Source organism: Lutra lutra, chromosome 9, assembly GCF_902655055.1.
Source record: "Lutra lutra chromosome 9, mLutLut1.2, whole genome shotgun sequence".
In the NCBI taxonomy this organism is placed as follows: Eukaryota; Metazoa; Chordata; class Mammalia; order Carnivora; family Mustelidae; genus Lutra; species Lutra lutra.
In genome coordinates, this window is record NC_062286.1 from 65226425 (window position 1) to 65245391 (window position 18967).

At 36.6% G+C, this 18967-nt stretch overlaps 1 pseudogene; it reads left to right on the forward strand.

The window, feature by feature from the left end:
• LOC125109819 (proteasome maturation protein-like) overlaps positions 1-15500 on the forward strand; it is a 115444-nt pseudogene extending 99944 nt beyond the window's left edge.
• Positions 15501-18967: the final 3467 nt, after the last annotated feature.

Below are 18967 nucleotides of genomic sequence, written 5' to 3' on the forward strand. Positions count from 1 at the left end.
TCTGATTTATAGTCTAACTGATGCTTAATTTTGAACCAAGTTAATCTGCAGACTATGTATTTTCTTTAATCCTTCAATGAACATGTGCTACTTATGTTTATCTTTTTAGGTCATAAAACAGTATTCAGTTACTCTAGAGATACAAGAATCTGGTATGCAAAGTGAAAACCCGAGGGGTCCACTCATGAAATTTGAACAAAATTCTCAAGTTAAATAAATAGATAATAATTTGAGTTGGATCACTTAGATATTCACTTGCTTTAAAAAAGGGAAATGGGTCATTTGTGGGGTCAATCTGTTAAACATTTTTTGAGTAATATTTTTTATTTCTTTAAGATTTCTTAAGCTACTGTGGTACTTGATTTTTCCAATAACCCTATGAAAGAACAAGGAGTACATCCCAAAACACAATAATCTGATAAATGGTAACTGCTGAAATACTTGGTAAGTAACTGGATCCATTTAGAAAATAAAAGAAAGAAAATCAGATTTCTGCCTTACTATTTTTACTTTATATAGTTTTTTCAATTGGATGAAATATTTATTGTCAGATAAAACTATAACTGTACTAGAAGGAGTACAGATGATTACTTATTTATTTTTTAAAGATTTTATTTATTTGGGAGAGAGAGAGAGAGATTGAGAGAAAGAACGTGAGTAGGGGCGGGAGAAGCAGGCTCCTAGCTGAGCAGGAAACCCGACATGGGGCTCCATCACAGGACTCTGGGATCATGACCTAAGCTAAAGGCAGATGCTTAGCCTCCTGATCCACCCAGGTGCCCCTCAGATGAATATTTAAACAACATTAAGTGGGGACACCTGGGTGACACAGTCAGTTAAGCAACAGACTCTTGATTTTGTCTCAGGTTGTAATCTCATGCTTGTGAGATCAGTCCCCATGTGGGCTCTGTGCTCAGCATAGAATCTGCTTAAGATTCTCTCTTCCCGGGGCGCCTGGGTGGCTCAGTGGGTTAGAGCCTCTACCTTCGGCTCAGGTCATGATCCCAGCGTCCTGGGATCGAGCCCTGCATCGGGCTCTCAGGTTAGCAGGGAACCTGCTTCCTCCTCTCCCTCCTGCCTGCCTCTCTGACTACTCGTGATCTCTATCAAATTAAAAAAAAAAAAAAGAAGAAGAAGATTCTCTCTCCCTTTCTCTCTGCCCCCTGCCTGTTCTTTCTTTCTCTCTCTCATAATGAAGAAATAAATCTTTTAAAAAATGACATCAGGATAGGGACGCCTGGGTGGCTCAGTTGGTTAAGCAGCTGCCTTCAGCTCAGGTCATGATCCCAGCGTCCTGGGATCGAGTCCCACCTTGGGCTCCTTGCTTCGCAGGGAGCCTGCTTCTCCCTCTGCCTCTGCCTGCCATTCTGTCTGCCTGTGCTCGCTCTCTCTCCCTCTCTCTCTGACAAATAAATAAAATCTTAAAAAAAAAATGACATCAGGATAAAACGGCTTTTTAAGCATTAATACAAAAGTTGAAATTGAGGGAGGCTTGGGTGGCTCAGTCAGTAAAGCTGCTGCCTTCAGCTCAGGTCGTCATCCCATGGTCCTGGGGTTGAGTCCCACATCTGCCTCCTTGCTCAGCGGGGAGCCTGCTTCTCTCTCCAACTCTGCCTGTTTATGTATATGCGTGCTCTCTCTCTGATAAATAAATAAAATCTTAAAAAAAAAAAAAAGTTAAGGGGCGCCTGGGTGGCTCAGTGGGTTAAAGCCTCTGCCTTCAGATCGTGTCATGATCTCCAGATCCTGGGATCGGGCCCTGCACCGGACTCTCTGCTCAGCGGGGAGCCTGCTTCCCTCTCACTCTCTGCCTGCCTCTCTGCCTACTTGTGGACTCTGTCAAATAAATAAATAAAATCTTTAAAAAATAAGTTGAAATTGCAAAGAAAATGATATTTGATGCAAATACATTAAGAACATTTTATCACAAGTGCATCAAATACCAGTAAAAATATTAAGAAATTCCCAATTAGAGATATATTTGTAACATACATTACAGAATCGGTTGGGTTTCTCTGTAAGAAACAGATGATATTCATAGATGGGTGACAGAGGAGATTTTGATAAAATAACTTCTTATGAATATGTGAGCAGAATTAAGAAGATTCCTGAGTAAAGAAACAGTTGATTGGAAGTTATTAACTTCACTAGACCCAAAGATGCAAATAGAGCTAGTAATTATCAGAAACTGTTTAGACCAGTAGCTGCAGGAAACAGCTAACAGGAGCTGTGGGCTATGGTACTGATAATTGACTGCCCAGCAGAGATAGAGTTGATTTTGATTCCTTCTGCTTTCTCTCTGAGCTTCTGTCTCTTACTGGCCCACACCAATCAGAAGTCAGAGGACAAGGTAACGGAGTTTATGTGGCCCATAGGGATTAGCATTCTGAGGCACAAAGCAGGTGGGAGAGTGAATTTGTAAGGACAAATGGAGAGTATACCAGCATAGTCTATCATACCTTTGACATATCCACTTTTCCCTTCTAACCAAATGGAAAGCTTTATCTGAACTTGGAGGACATACAAGTCCTATCAGTTGTTATATAATCATAATGTGTCTCAGTTTCATAATACTGTCACCTAAAACTTAAGCTATTAACCCTTATCAGTGTTCTTAGTATCAAGTAATTGATGGAGAAAAAGCAATGTAAAGCCTAGCTGATATAGGCCTGCTTCTATGGATTAGAACACATTAGGCTTGTATTGATAGTTCTTTCTTCTTTCACATCCTATTCCAATTTTTATTCAATTGCTTTCAGCATCTTACTGAATGAGTTTCATTATTTGAAAGGATGACCCAAATGTTTATTTCCACATAATCTGAGTATTTGGTGATCTTTTGAGTAAAGAACTATTAAGAATCTTCATGAATTCCTTTGGTTCCAACTACATACCTTACTGCTTCAATTGGCTTGGAGTAATGAATCACCTTGTCCCGTATAGCACCATTACCTGTCATTCGCTTCAGCAGCACAGCATCAGAGACTATGATGGATGAGAAATAGCTTTAGCTTCCAAATTATCAAATTCGATTATGTTTCTTAGTGGAACATTCTTTCTTGGGCATTAAAAACCTAAAATCTACTGAGTTAGCTGCAAGGGTAGGAAGTAGAAATTCCTCAAGTAGGTTATTGGGTGAAAAAGTTATAGGAGCCATTCTCACCCTGCCCCTTTATTCCTTTTTTTTTTTTTTTAAAGATTTTATTTATTTATTTGACAGAGAGAGATCACAAGTAGACGGAGAGGCAGGCAGAGAGAGAGAGAGAGGGAAGCAGGCTTCTTGCTGAGCAGAGAGCCCGATGCGGGACTCGATCCCAGGACCCTGAGATCATGACCTGAGCCGAAGGCAGCGGCTTAACCCACTGAGCCACCCAGGCGCCCCCTGCCCCTTTATTCTTGAACACATGCATTCTAATGTTGAGAAAGATTACACCACATATCGGCTGCTGTTTTAAGGCATGTAGCATATCTCAAAAGACAGCATTCTAGTGTCACAATGAATTATCTCCCCATTGGCACTATAACAGAGTCTTCACAGCCGTTATACTATTGTATCAAGCTATTTGTGTCTGGGTGATGGGATACACCCTAAAACTTATGAATCCTGCCAGAGGCAGTCGATTGCCATACTATCGTCATTTTATGATATTGGGGTGGGGGTTATCTATTTGTTTGTTTTGTTTTAATCAGAAGCAATGCTGAGTGTCGTATGGTGATGAGTAAGTCATTCTGAAATCCTGGGGTGGCATAGGCAGAGAAGACAATCCTTATCTAGAATATATTTCTCTTCCATAGAAGAAAAACTGCTGCTTCTACCATGAACTTGTCACCACATGGTGGTGGTGTCCTGGTCTCATCAGATGGTGGCTTATTGCGGGCAGGACATTGGCTTCTGCTATTGGCAGGTGGACACTCACCAGTGCTTTTAGTAAATCAGCCTTGGAATAAGAAGTTCATGATATTGGTCCTCTTTGCACATTGGGAGAGCAGTAGAGTGGTTAGGAAAGTGATATCCAAAGAATGGGAAATTTCTTCCACTTAATTATTGAGAGATTCTCCCACAGTAGATTGATTGGGATCGTGACCTGATGGAGTAACGCAAATGTTTATTTCCATGTGATCTGAGTAGGCATTTTTTGGATACAAACATCTTCACCCTCTGCAGTCATTTTGGTATTTTGTCCATCTACCTCTCCCTTCAAATTCCTAGTTCTAAGTCTACTGATGCCATTTTTTTCCTATTCTGAGCTGCCAATTATTAGGCACTGCCCATAAATTGATATAACTTTGTGCCTCAGGATTTCTCCCCTATGTGATGTGGATAAGCAGATGTATCAACTGACCTTATTCTAAATACTGGGAGGATTTCATCAAGAATAGCCCTGGGAATGACTGTAATTCTGTAAATCTGCTTCTAACTGGCACCACTGCACCAACAGACTCATCTAAGAACAGATCCATACTACTTCATCTGTTAACTAATTATAGAGAACTTTCCACAAGGCTCTAAAGGTTGGTGGAGGTAGAGGCAACAAAGCAGTACGAACAGAAACCATGGGAGTCTCAGCCATCTCCTCATGCAGCTTCCTAGTGTCTTTCAGAATTGTTCAGGCTTCTATATACTATTTTCATTTTTCAATGTAAGGCTGCTCTGTCTACCAATTTCTATAATTTGAGGAATCATATAAAGCTCAAGTCATAGTAGGCATTGTGGGTCACATAAACATTTGCTGTTTCATGGTCGGTGTTAAGTGTCTACCAGGGCCCAGATGCTTTTCAAATAGAGGAAATGTTTTTAAGCATAGGAAGGCATGACCTCATGCCAAAACTTGTGCTGTGATTTTCATAGCATAGTTTTCCATGGATCTATATAACACCTGAGTTTGTCGCAGACACTTTGAATACCATTTTGTCATTTAATTATAATGCCTGAAGATATAATGTAATGATATATATGTGTGATACCTTGCATCTGAGCTTGGGAACTGCTGCAGAGTATATTATACTCTGAATCTTATACAAAACGGGTAGCCAGGTAAATGGGCCAAAGCATCACACCCAAATGTGGCAAATACTGCCTTCCAAATCCAAAAAGGCCCAACAAGTATCATGTCTCTTCTTACTTGTAGGTTGTGCTAAACTACATAATTATCAAATTGAATAAAAGATGGCAATGGACTGTAAAAGACTGCTTATCTTTAAAGTATGCCTCTATTTTTCATTGACTTTTCATGAAAAGAGAACATAAATATCCCTGATATCTATATCTGTATCATCGATATCTGTGTTTATATTATCTATGTGTTTATATTATCTATATGAATATATGTATATACTTATACACTTGACTCTTGGACAACATGGATTTGAACTCTGTAGGTCCATTTACACGTGGATTTTTGTTTTTAAAGATTTTATTTGAGAGAGAGAGAGCGAGAGCAGGGGCAGGAGCAGAGGGAGAGGGAGAAGCAGATTCCCCACTGAACAGGGTACCTGATGCAGGGCTGTCCATCCCAGGACCCAAGGATCATGACCTGAGCCAAAATACTGGAATATCTTTTTGCAATTTTCTATGACTTTAATTAGTACAGAAAATAAACAGGGAAATGGAAACTTGCCATTTAATAAGTATAATTTTTATTAGTCAACAATTTAAAAAGCAAACTCCTTTGCAAGAATAATAAAAAAATGAAAAAAAAAAAGAAATAATAAAAAATGACCCTATTACTATTCATATGTGCCCCAAATAAACAAACATTTAAAACTAATAAGGATGTGGTAAGAACCCAAAATGGAATATAAATACTAACAAATGAACCTAGCTGTATTACAAATGAAGCTAACTGTATTATAAATGAGTAACACATCTAAACTAAATGGAGTGGGGAAATCAAAAACTGATATAAGTAACTGTGGAAAACAGTATCATGACTGGATAATGTCAGGCTAAAGATAAAAAATGAACTCTAGTCCTTAAAATGTTTTTCATGGGGGTATGATTAGCAATTCTGAAACTAATTTATGTGTATGCTAACACTGAACAAATTAGAAAATATAGTGTGAATGCAATGAGAGCCAGATTTCTCATTTGAGGGAAATTACAAATAAGGAAAGGAAGAAGGCTAGAAGGAGCCAGGTGGTGTCAGATTTGAATTGTATAAACTCATGGTTTTTGATGGATAAACAGAAAAATATCTGTGGGATATACATACACTTAAGCTCATATGGGGTTAGTACACAAACATTTATTTCTTCGTTTTATCTGTGGACATGGCCTAGAAGCCATGACATCCTGGTAACAATGAGCACAACTAGCTCCCAGATCTTTGTTTATAAACACCATTCTCCAATAAAAGAACTAGAGCTCCTTAAAGGAATGCTTGATTCCAGAACTATGGCAAGAAAATATGAATAGTCTGAAACTTCTGGTCCCAGAGAGTAAGAAAATTTAAAAAGGAAGGAAGGAAGGAAGGAAGGAAGGAAGGAAGGAAGGAAGGAGTAAGAAAGGAAGAGGGGAAAAAACCAACCTGAAAGAGCCCCTAATGGTCAAAGCTGGAACAACTTTTCAACAGAATAAATAATGAGAGCATTGGAATGTAACTCGTAGAATAAAATAAATGTTCATGGAAACTTACTGATACAAATAATCAGATTAATGAAGAAATGGAGGAGACATCACAGGTCTTCTTTTCAGTAAAATTCTAAAGAATATGTATGGGGAGGAATAAGAGAAATAAAGGATGTTCATGAGTCAGTAGATATAGCAATAATTGTTGCAGAGAAGATCACCTGATGTATACTAAAATTAGGGAAAATTAGGAGAAAATTTTGATGAGGAAAAGATTTGCATAGTCTCAAACATGTCCTCCAAGACACTGACAAACTTCTAAAGGAAAGAATGACTTTCCTGTGGGGAAATCCAGCAGACACCATCTTAACCAAATGATCAAGGTAAACATCACCAGGAATAACACATATCAACATCATGAACTCCTTCTCAGGACATCATATTTTTTTTTTCTTGTGGTACTTTCGACAAGAAGGCATAATCTCAATCTAAACATGAGGAAACATCCAGTCCCCAGTTCAGGGCCATCCTACAAAATTACTGATCAATATTCTTCAAATGTGTCATCTTCATGAAAGGCAATGAAACTCTGAGGTACTGCCCTAGATTGTTTAACAGGTACAAATAACAACTGAATATAATGAGGGACACTGGGTAGAATCTTGTAAAAGAAAAAGAGCATGGAAATTTGGTAAAATTTAAATAAGATTTGTGGTTTAATTAGTTTTGTACTGGTGTTACTTTTCTGTTCTTGATCATTTTATTATGGTTATGCAAGGTATTAACATTAGAGGAAGCATGAGAGGTATAAGGAAATCTTTGTACTCTTCTTGAACACTTATGTAAGTCTAAAATTAGATTTAAAAGATTTTGAATCAATTTTTAAAAGGGACTTTGAAGTAGAAACTTGGGGGCCCATGATGTCTTCAACTTCCTCATTTTGTACATTATAGCCTCCAAAATATTAAAGGACTTACCTACAGCACGGAGCTTGGGAAAAGCCAAGATGAGAACTTAAAGCATTGCCAAGTTTTCAGTATTATTTTCCTGTGGTCCATTGTATAAAAATAGGAGCCTCGGGGCGCCTGGGTGGCTCAGTGGGTTAAGCCGCTGCCTTCGGCTCAGGTCATGATCCCAGGTCCTGGGTTCGAGCCCCACATCGGGCTTACTGCTCAGCAGGGAGCCTGCTTCCTCCTCTCTCTCTGCCTGCCTCTCTGCTTACTTGTGATTTCTCTCTGTCAAATAAATAAATAAAATCTTTAAAAAAAAAAAAATAGGAGCCTCATTCCTCAGAAGTTGGTAATTGTTGGGCATCCTATCTGAATTAGACCTTCTCTAGGAAGTTTCAGCTTCCTCGGTGTTTACATAATGTGGAGATGAATGTCAAAATTCTTTTACATATCTTTTGTTATATTGTCAGTATGCATTACATTGAATAAATTACATTGAAAAAATACAGCAGGGACAAATATGCTCTATCTTAGAGAGCCTTGCTTGTCTCTACTGAAGATTAGTAAAGCTGCCAGGTGTTACTAATTTAAGGGGAAAAAATCAAAATTTGTAAACAAGATATATTTAATAATATTTATTTTACATTTTTTAAAGTTCTCAACTTTTGAAATGTGAATATCAAGATGCCTTAATTAATTTGGAAATAAATGTTTGATTCACAAATTAGTAAGTTATACAAGCTAGGAGCACATTTATTTCAAAAAACATTTTTCTTTAATTTCAAGACATCAGTTATAACTTAAAGAATTTGTATTTGTTTTTAGAACAGAGACAACAACTATTTAATTAACAAAGCTGTCTCATTTCTTTATTCATTAACTGTCCAGTTTAGCATTCAGTCAATAAATGTTATCTTTAGACCTGATAATAATTTTCCCAAATTTCTTTTTTGAAAGGTATTCTTCTCATGTCCATCAAAGTAACAACAACAAAAATATATGAAATGTTAATTATGGAAGCAAAAAAAAAAGGGGGGAGGGATCACCTTTTACTTGGATTCATGTCATTTATAGATACAAGTCGTTGGGCATCTATTTCCAAGCTGAGAGCCTTAGAAGCTTGGTAAGCACCAGAACTACTCTTTAGAGTTACTTATGTGGTATGAGGTGAGTTAAGCTGGCCAGAGTTGCCTGTTCCCACATATTTCCACTGCTAAATTGCCCATAACCTAGGACTCCAGCATTAGTGTTTCACAGATAATACATATCTATGATGAGAGGAGAAAAAGCTTATCTGAGAGCCTTGGATCTGGGATTGTAGAATGTTTTACCAATAATTATTTTTGTTGTCTTAGACATATCACTTTATATCTCTTGTTCTTCATTTCTCTCCTGAAAAAGTTTCTTCAATTTTATCATTCTATCCCTAGTATTAAAGAAGGTGCCACTTCAAGTTCATAGAACCACTGTGCCTGGACCTTGCCTGACTCTCTCTATCACGATGTTTTCTATCTTCCTTGCTACAAATATAATTCATATACCAAATTTAAAACCATTTTTAAATATTTGTATATATTCTTTTTTTAAATTTAAATTCAATTAATTTGCATATAGTGTATCATTAGTTTCAGAGGTAGAGTTCAGTGATTCATCAGTTGTATATAACACCCAGTGCTCATTCTATCCCATGCCCTCCTTAATGCACACCACCCCGTTACTTCATCTCCCCACTCCCATCCTCTCCAGCAACCCTCAGTTTGTTTCCTATGGTTAAGAACCTCTTATGGTCTCTTTCCCTCTCTGATTACATCTTGTTTTATTTGTCTCTCCCTTCTCCAATTTTCATCTGTTTTTTTCTTAAATTCCATATATGCATGCAATCTCTGATTGACTTATTTCACTCAACATAGTATCTTCTAATTCCATCCAGGTCCTTGCAAATGGCAAGATTTAATTTTTGATGGCAGAGTTATATTCCATAACATATATATATATTTGTAACTTTGGAGTATATACCTAATAGTACATTGCTGGGTTGTAGGGTAGCTCTATTTTTTAACTTTTTTGTGGAAACTCCATACTGTTTTTCAGAGTGGCTGCACCAATTTGCATTCCCACCAACAGTGTAAGAGGGTCCCCTTCCTCCGCATCCTTGCCAGCATTTGTTGTTTCCTGAATGGCTAATTTTAGCCATTCTGACTGGTGTGAGGTGGTGTGTCTCATTGTGGTTTTGATTGTATTTCCCTGATGCCGAGTGATGTGGAGCATTTTTTCATGTGTCTGTTGGCCATCTGGATGTCTTCTTTGGAGAAATGTCTGTTCATGTCTTCTGCCTATTTCTTGATTGGATTATTTGTTCTTTGGATGTTGAGTTTGATAAGTTCTTTATAGATCTTGGGTACTAGCCTTTTATCTGAAATGTCATTTGCAAATATCTTCTCCCATTCCATTAGTTGTCTTTTGGTTTTGTTGACTGTTTCCTCTACTGTGCAGAAGCTTTTAATCTTGAAGTCTCAATAGCTCATTTTTGCCTTTGTTTTCCTTGCCTTTGGAGACATGTCTAGAAAGAAGCTATTGTGGCCAGGGTCACAGATGTTTTTGTCTTTGTTCTTCTCTAGGATTTTGAGGGATTCCTGTCTCACATTTAGGTCTTTCATCTATTTTGAGTCTATTTTTGTGTACAGTAAAAGAAAATGGTCCAGTTTCATTCTTCTGCATGTGGCTGTCTAATTTTCCCAACATCATTTGTTGAAAAGACTATGTTTTCCATTGGATATTCTTTCCTACTTTGTTGAAAATTAGTTGACCATAGAGTTGAAGTCCATTTCTGGGTTCTCTAATATGTTCCACTGATCTATATGTCTGTTATTGTGCCAGTACAAATCTGTCTTTTTTTTTTTTTTAAGATTTTATTTATTTATTTGACAGACAGAGATCACAAGTAGGCAGAGAGGCAGGCAGAGAGAGAGAGAGGAGGAAGCAGGCTTCCTTCTGAGGAGAGAGCCCGATGCGGGGCTCGATCTCAGGACCCTGGGATCATGACCTGAGATGAAGGCAGAGGCTTTAACCCACTGAGCCACCCAGGTGCCCCGTACCATACTGTCTTGATGCTTACAGCTTTGTAATAGAGCCTGAAGTTAGGATTGTGATGCCACCAGCTTTGGTTTCCTTTTTCCACATTCCCTTGGCTATTCAAAGTCTTTTCTGGTTCCACACAAAATTTAGGATTGTTTGTTCCAGCTCTGGGAAAAATGTTTTCATGGGGATTCCATTGAATGTATAGATTGCTTTAAATAGCATAGACTTTTAAACAATATTTGTTCTTCCAATTCCTGACCATGAAATGTTTTTCCATTTCTTTGTGTCTTCCTCTATTTTTCTCATGAGTATTTCATAGTTTTCAGAGTACAGATCCTTCACCTCTTTGGTTTATTCTTAAGTGTAGTGAAGAGGGAATGAGGTTCTGGGGCAAAACTCTCTTATCAAAAACATACATTTGTCAGATAGTAAATATTACTTCCAGTTAATGTGTTTAAGTTTCAAAAAATATTTTACACATATCACTTAATCTTTAAATAGCCTTAAAAATAGATATTATGATGATTTTATGGAAATTGGATCTGGAGCTTAGAGAATGGATGCCCAGGATCATCCATTAGTCGGTGAAAGTTGGAGCATGTCCAGCTACCCCACTTAACACTCAAACATACTGTCTTGTGGACACACAATTTAACATAAGTTATTTGAAAGACAGAAAGCTCTGGAACCATATACTGACTCTGAACTCTTTGCTTAAAGACTGTGCTTAATAATAATTAATATATCTGTGCTTAATATCTGTGCTTAATAATATCTGTGCTTAATATCTGTGCTTAATAATAAGTTGGTGAAAGGAAAAGAGGAAGACAAATGTGATTTGACATTTTATTTTGTTTTATCCTGTGCAGAAGGTGCCTCCTTTGGGCATTTCTCCCTACCATCTCCTCATTGCATTCACATGGAATTAGAAGCAGTAGTTTGGGAAATTCTTTTATAGGAATACCTCTCTTGACTTTCAGGTATAGAAAGAGAAAACTTTGAATGAAGACACTTGAAAGTGAACACTATATTATATGAGACTTGAAATACATCAAACTTAAAGAGCCTTACTTCTGAACCTGTTCTTGAAAGGGACTGAGAAGGCAGAATGAGTCATATATATGATCGAAATTAAAGAAAAACTGTCCAAATTCTCATTGACTGCTACATTTCTGAAGTTAGAAAAAGTGAAAAATGTGATTGTACAGCAAGTTTCATCCTGATACCCTTGAAAATGACAGTACTTAGGAAAGCAGGAGGGGGCAAGAGAGGAAGACAGGTATACAGAACAAAGAAAATTAAAGTAAAAATTCTTAGAGCTTAGAAAATGTTAATTTTAGGCAAGAGAATAAATGAAATCTTTACTCAGGGAATCAGCAATAATAAGGTTAATTAGTCAATTTAAAAACCTTTGATTTTAGAATCATGATTACATAGATATGGGCAAAATCCTAGCTTGTGGTTCTGGGTAGCTCCTTAATTACTATATGTATGTACCTTATAGTTAAGATGATATCTGCAATACAAAAAATTTTGCTCTGGAAAATTTGAAATAGATACCATATACCTTCACTACTTCCTTTTTTGCTGTCCCTTTAACAAATACACACCTAGTGCAGAGTTTGGGTAATGACTGTTTAGTTTCTATTCTGACATCACTTACCTACCTACAGACCTTTGGCCAGTGTAATACCTGGGAGAATCCAGGATGCTTAGTGCAGTGCTAAGGCCAAATCTATTTTGATTGATTAGTATCTGTACAATACTGATTTTTTAATATGACTGATAATACTCCCAGAATCAAGCATTAAAACATTTCATAAACATATACAAAACTGGTAACAGTAGTTACTACTAGGGATAGAACTTAGATGAAGGAGGGAGGAGGAATTTCTTTTCACCATAGATGGTCTAGTTAAGTTTGTATCATGAGTATATATTGTCTCATCAAAGCAGTAATTTTTTTTCTTAAATTGAGCAAACTTAAATAAACATAGATCTAAGGAACCTATAAAATAATTAATTGAAATAAGCATTTCTATGATTCCCCTTAGAGAAGCAGTATATAGGAATTAATGGCCTCCTATATGCAATATTTTTTTTAAAGATTTTATTTATTTATTTGAGAGAGAGAGCATGAGAAGTGTGAGGGTCAGAGGGAGAATCAGACTCCCTGCCGAGCAGGGAGCCTGACGAGGGACTCGGTCCCAGCACTCCAGGATCATGACCTGAGCTGAGGGCAGTCGCTTAACCAACTGAGCCACCCAGGCATCCTGCAATATTTGTTTTTCATTAGTGTCTGAGCTGAAAGCCTCTCATCCAATTTAGTACAAGTCAGTATTTGAAAGTATTCTGTAAAATCATTCTTTTTTCATTTTTTACTTATATGCAATAATTCTGAGAGGCCGTGCCTTTATTGTTGCATTTTATAGATAAGTATAGTGGACTACAAAGGTTTTTTTTTTTAAGATTTTACTTATTTATTTGAGATAGAGAAAGAGAGAGCAAGAGAGAGAGCATGAACAGAGGGGGAGAGGTGGAAGAAGAAGGAGAAGGAAGGAGCCTGACTCAGGGCATGCAGGGATTGATTCCAGGACCCCAAAATCATGATCTGAGCCAAAGGCACATGCTTAACCGACTGAGCCGGCCAGGGACTCCTGGACAAAGATATTAACAAGCTTGCTTAAAATCACACAGTATGTGAAAGATGGGATTAAATTTTTTCTTTACTTTTAAAAATTTTATTATTGTTATTTTTAAAAAAAGATTTTATTTTTAGGAACAGATTTAGGTTCATAGCAAAATTAAGCAGATGGTACGGAGATTTCCCATATAGCTTGTCCCCACACAAGCATTGCTTATCCTGTTGACATCCTTCCGCAGCATGATACATTTCTTATAACTGATGAACCCACATTAACATCTTATAATTGCCCTAAGCCCATAGTTTAGATTAGGATTCATTCTTGGTGTTTTATATTCTATGGGTTTTGACAAGTATATAATGACATGTATCCATTATTATGGTAGCATACGCAAGTATTTTCTTTTTTTCTTTCTTTTTTTTTTTTTTAAGATTTTATTTATTTATTTGACAGAGATAGATCACAAGTAGGCAGAGAGGCAGGCAGAGAGAGAGACAGAGGGAAGCAGGCTCCCTGCTGAGCAGAGAGCCGGATGCGGGGCTCGATCCCAGGAAACCCGAGATCACGACCTGAGCCGAAGGCAGCGGCTTAACCCACTGAGCCACCCAGGCGCCCCCGCAAGTATTTTCAACGCCTTAAAAATTCTCTGTACTTCACCTATTCACTCCTCTCTTCCCCTTAAGTTGTGGCAACTACTGATATTTTTACTGTTTCATGGTTTTGTCTTTCCTGAATATTATATAGTTGGACTCATACAATAATTAACCTTTTCTGACTGGCTTCTTTCACTGAATAATATGCATTTACTTTACCTTTATGTCTTTTAATAGCTTGCTAGCTCATTTCTTATTATCACTAAGTAACTTTCCATTACCTGGATGCACCACAGTTTATCCATTGGCCTACTGATGGACATCGTGGTTGTTTCCATGTTTTGACAATTATGAACAAAGCTGCTATAAACACACATGTGCAGGTTTTGGTGTAGATATACATTTTCAGCTCTTTGGGTAGATACCAAGGAACATGATTGCTGGATCATATGGTAAGAGGCTATGTTTAGTTTTGTGGGAAGCCTCCAAACTGTGTTTCAAAATGACTCTATCATTTTGCATTCCCACCAGAAACGAATGAGAACTGATGCTTCACACTTCATCAGCATTTGGTGTGGTCTGCTCTGGAGTTTAGCCACTCTGACAAGTGTGTAGTGGTATCTCATTGTTGTTTTAATTTGCATTTCTCTAATGACATATCCTGTGAAGCGTCTTTTCATATGTGTATTTGCCATCTGTAAATTTCAAAAATTTGGGCCACAAATCTGTGCACATTTTAAAACATTTACCAGCAGATGTGGGAGGGGTCAACCTCTAGAATTAGAAGTGAGTGGTGGCTGATGTCTGAGGGCTGAGGGGCTGTGTGTGGAACAGGCTGAGACAGATACCAGAGGACTTGGATCCCAGCTAAATGACAGTATTACAGTTACTAAACTTACAATGAGTGGACCTTTTGAAAGTCATGATTTTCTTTGGAAAGACTTTTCTTATGTGAAAAATTAACTTTTCCCCAGTCATTCTCTTGAATTATCAGGGGGAAAAAACCACAACACTTTGCAGCTTGTTAGGTACTGAATTGTACCCTCTAAATTCATATGTTAAAGCCCTAATTTTCAATGTGACAGCATTTGGAGAAAGGGCCTTTATTGAGGTGATTAATGTGAAATGAGGTCATAAGGGTGGAACCATTATTTCATCAATGTCCTCATAAGAAGCAGAAGAAACACCAGAGATTTGCATGTGCAAAGGCCATGTGAAGACACAGAGAGAAGGCAGCTATCTGTAAGCCAAGGACATAGACCTTGGGAGAAACCAGCCCTGCCAATATTTTGATTTTGGACTTCCTGCTTTTGCACTGTGGAAGAATAAATTTCTGTTGTTTAAGGCACCCAGTCTGTGGTGTCTGTTTTGTTATTACAGCCCTAGGTGACAAAAATACAGCTCAACCAAAATGAAATGAATTTATCTACATTAAGGCACACCCAGAGTATATGTGCTCTATGAAAATTACAAGTTACAAATGGATTCAAGGCAATGCAGTATATTCAGTATCTTCCCGTTTTTCCTAGCTCAGATCTCTCACTGAATATTTTGAGTAGTAATGATGAAATGACTGATTTTTTAAGATATTTTGAATGACCCATAACAAAATGAAGGAATGGGAAAACCCCACATGATGGTAGAACATAAACCTGGTTTACTATAATGCAGTTGTTTCATTCCTGAAAATAGAAGAGTTGCATCTTGTTCATAGTTGTCTTTTTACTATAATTTGATGTACACAACATTAAAAGTACTGACATATAGAAGTTTTTACCCCCAACAAAGTAAATTTGGCTCCTGCAAAAACCTCTCTACCAACAGAATATGTGCTAAAAGCATGAAGCCTCCAGTATAACATTTTGTCTGATTTAAAATGATTCAAAACATTTAGCAAATGACCTGACAACTAAAGGAACACAGTTGGATTTTCTTGCCTCAAAAACTTTACTTGAATATTTTATATCATGTTGATATATTCTTACATTTATTTTTAGTTTATTGTAGAAAAACTCAGCTATATCTAGAAATAGAAAGAAAAGCATAATAAAATCCTTCACCATTACCCATCATCAACAATTACCAACACCTGGCACATCTTGTGTTATTTACACTCCTACCTATCTCCTCTTTTTAAGCCATTTCTGAGGAAATCTAAGATGTATTATTTCATCGGTAAATGCCTCAGTATGTTTCTTTGAATATATAGTCCTTTTTTAAAGATACCATATTTTCATTATTATTCCAAAAATTTAACAATAAATTCCTAATATTGGAAAAGATCCAATCATTGTTTAAATTTTACCAATTTTCTCACAAATGCCACAATTGTTTTTACAATTTTTTTTAAAAAAGTCAGGAATCAACTAAGTACCAAACATTGCAATTAGCTCAAATATCCCTTAATTCCCTTTTAGTGTATAAGTCTCTGTCATCTCTCTCTTTTTTTAATTACTTGCAATTTATTTATTTATTTATATTTATTTATTATTTATTGAATTAGAACTAAGATCCTTTATCCAGGAGTTTCCCACAGTTGGTTCTTTGCTGATTGCATCCCTCATGCATCTTTTAACATGTTCTTCTCTCTTTTTCAGTAGAGCTCATGGAGAGAACATGACTGCCAGTTGACATTCAAGTTGGACCTGGGCAGTCAGAGGCTCCTTGCCCTTGTAATGTAGTTCTACCCTCCATTCCAATAGTGAGAACCATTTTCAAGCACTTAGCCTTGAAAGAAAGTAATGTGTTATTGAGATCATCTGGAGGGTATACGTGACTGAGCCCAGTTAAGGCCTCTGCACAACTTGTCAGATTCTGGTGGACAGGTGTGGAGATCTACTCATCTGGTGGCCACCCAAGACAAATCTCGTAAGTAAGTTTTCTTGCTTATTAAACCTGCCACCTACCAATCTGAAATGGTTTGCCTGTTTCTTTGGTCTCTCCTTGACCTCTGTGTATGAGGCCAGTTTCAGATTTCACCTGGGAAATTCCAGAGTTTGTGAGCTAATGTTCTTGTGTATTTTTCTGTAGATTAGAACTGGAGGCATGATAGGATTCACATTTATCAATTTTTTAGCAATTTTTTAGTAATATTGTTTCATAGATAGAGGTCTCAAATGAGGTGCATGATGTGTGTTTGTCTTGTTTTCTGATCTTAACAGTGGTTGTTGATCAGTAGCTAGATTAATATATTTGAGTATATAAGACGATATTATAATTCTATCTATTGCATTATTTTGTTATTTGAAGTTCTCCCTTAAAAGTAAACTTCTCATCTGCTGTGTGATTATCCAAAAGAACAGTTATTGTAGAAAACATTAGGGTACATGTTTAATTGTTTACATTTGTTTCACAGCATAATGAGTCTATTTACCAGCATTAAAGATAATAATGAGTAATTATTATTTTTTAGTATCATGATAAACTCATATATTTAAATGTATTTTAGGTGTTCAAATTATCTTGCTTTCAATGCTTAAATTTTCTTATCTTCACTGAGTGTAAGACTCTTCAATTACTACTAAGTCCTTTAACATGATCCTCACAGTATATTTGAGATATTTTTTGCTATCTAAGCTAAAATGTTTCCATGTAGACTTTGAATGTTTCCTTCCATTTCTTTCAAGGAGCCTTGGATTGTTTTGTATGAAAATTATATATTAAGACCACAATGTGGGCAATGAGAATGTTCTTTGCTACCAGGTTGTCACTGTTTTAAGAATTTTCAGAGAGAGTCAATTATTGTATGGTTTCACTTATTTGTGGAGCATAAGAAATAACACGGAGGACATGGGGAGATGGAGAGGAGAAGGGAGTTGGGGGAAATTGGACAGGGAGACAAACCATGAGAGACTATGGACTCTGAAACAATCTGAGGGTTTTGGATGGTCTGGGGGTGGGAGGTTGGGTGAGCCTGGTGGTGGGTATTATGGAAAGCACATATTGCATGGAGCACTGGGTGTGTGCATAAACAATGAATTCTGGAACACTGAAAAGAAATTAAAAAAAAATTAAAATTAAAAGAAAAAAAAGAATTTTCCAATGACTGTGGATAGGAAAATCACTTTTTAAATTTTATATTTAGTGACTACATTTCAATTTAATTGTATTTTATAATTGTTAATATATTTTATAATTACAAACTCAAACTTATTAAACTACATATACAAGTGATATATATATATATATATATATATATATATATATATATCCCTATCAACAGCAACTTAATTCCTAACTCTCTTGAATGACCAATTAGGAGTACTGTTTTATTTTATATTCTCTCTCTTTCTCCTCCCATACCACCCCTGCTTCCAAAGCAGGAAAGTTAGAAAATGTATTATATCAGTATAATTGAAAAACAATGGACCAGGGTTGTAGCAGGTGTTGAAAAGATTTGGAAGGTAGAGCCAACAGCATTTGATGACAGATTGTATGGGAAGAGTGAAGGAATGAGGGAAAAGGAGTAACTCTAAAGTTTTTGGCATAAGCAAGAGGGTAAATGGAGATGACACTTACTGAGCTAAGAAAGACTGGAGGAGAAATATATTTGAAGGGGAGGAAGATTGAGAATTATTTGGATTTTTCAAGTTTGGTAAGCCTAGCAGACATCCAAGATTGGATTCAAGTACAGTTGGATATAGTCCCCAACCAGAATGTAAGCTCCAAGAGAACAGCTACTTTTGTGCGTTTGGTTCACTGCTATAGCTTCAAAACTTAAAAGAGACATGTAACAGGTGTTCAATAAATGGTCATTCAGAGAATAAGCAAATGAATAAGCATTAAAATATATCTTAGAATGTAGCAAATATGTCTCTTCTTATTCCAAATGTACACCTCTCCAGTCCCTATAAATTTTAATCTTCTATTTAATCTGTACATGATTTCAGTTTACAGAAATCATGATACAATGACCATTTAGTTCCTAAAAGAAGAAATAAAAAAGTAACAGACAGATGAAACTTATCAATCAACTACTTAGGTTTGAGTCCTTTGTTATCTTTACATCTGGTAACTTATGATCAAATTCTTTTTTTTTTTTTCACTTTCTGAGGTAAAATTTGAAACACAAAGAGTACCAATGGATTCTCAACGTGATCTTGAATACAGTTGAATCTCAGTCCCAGTATTTCA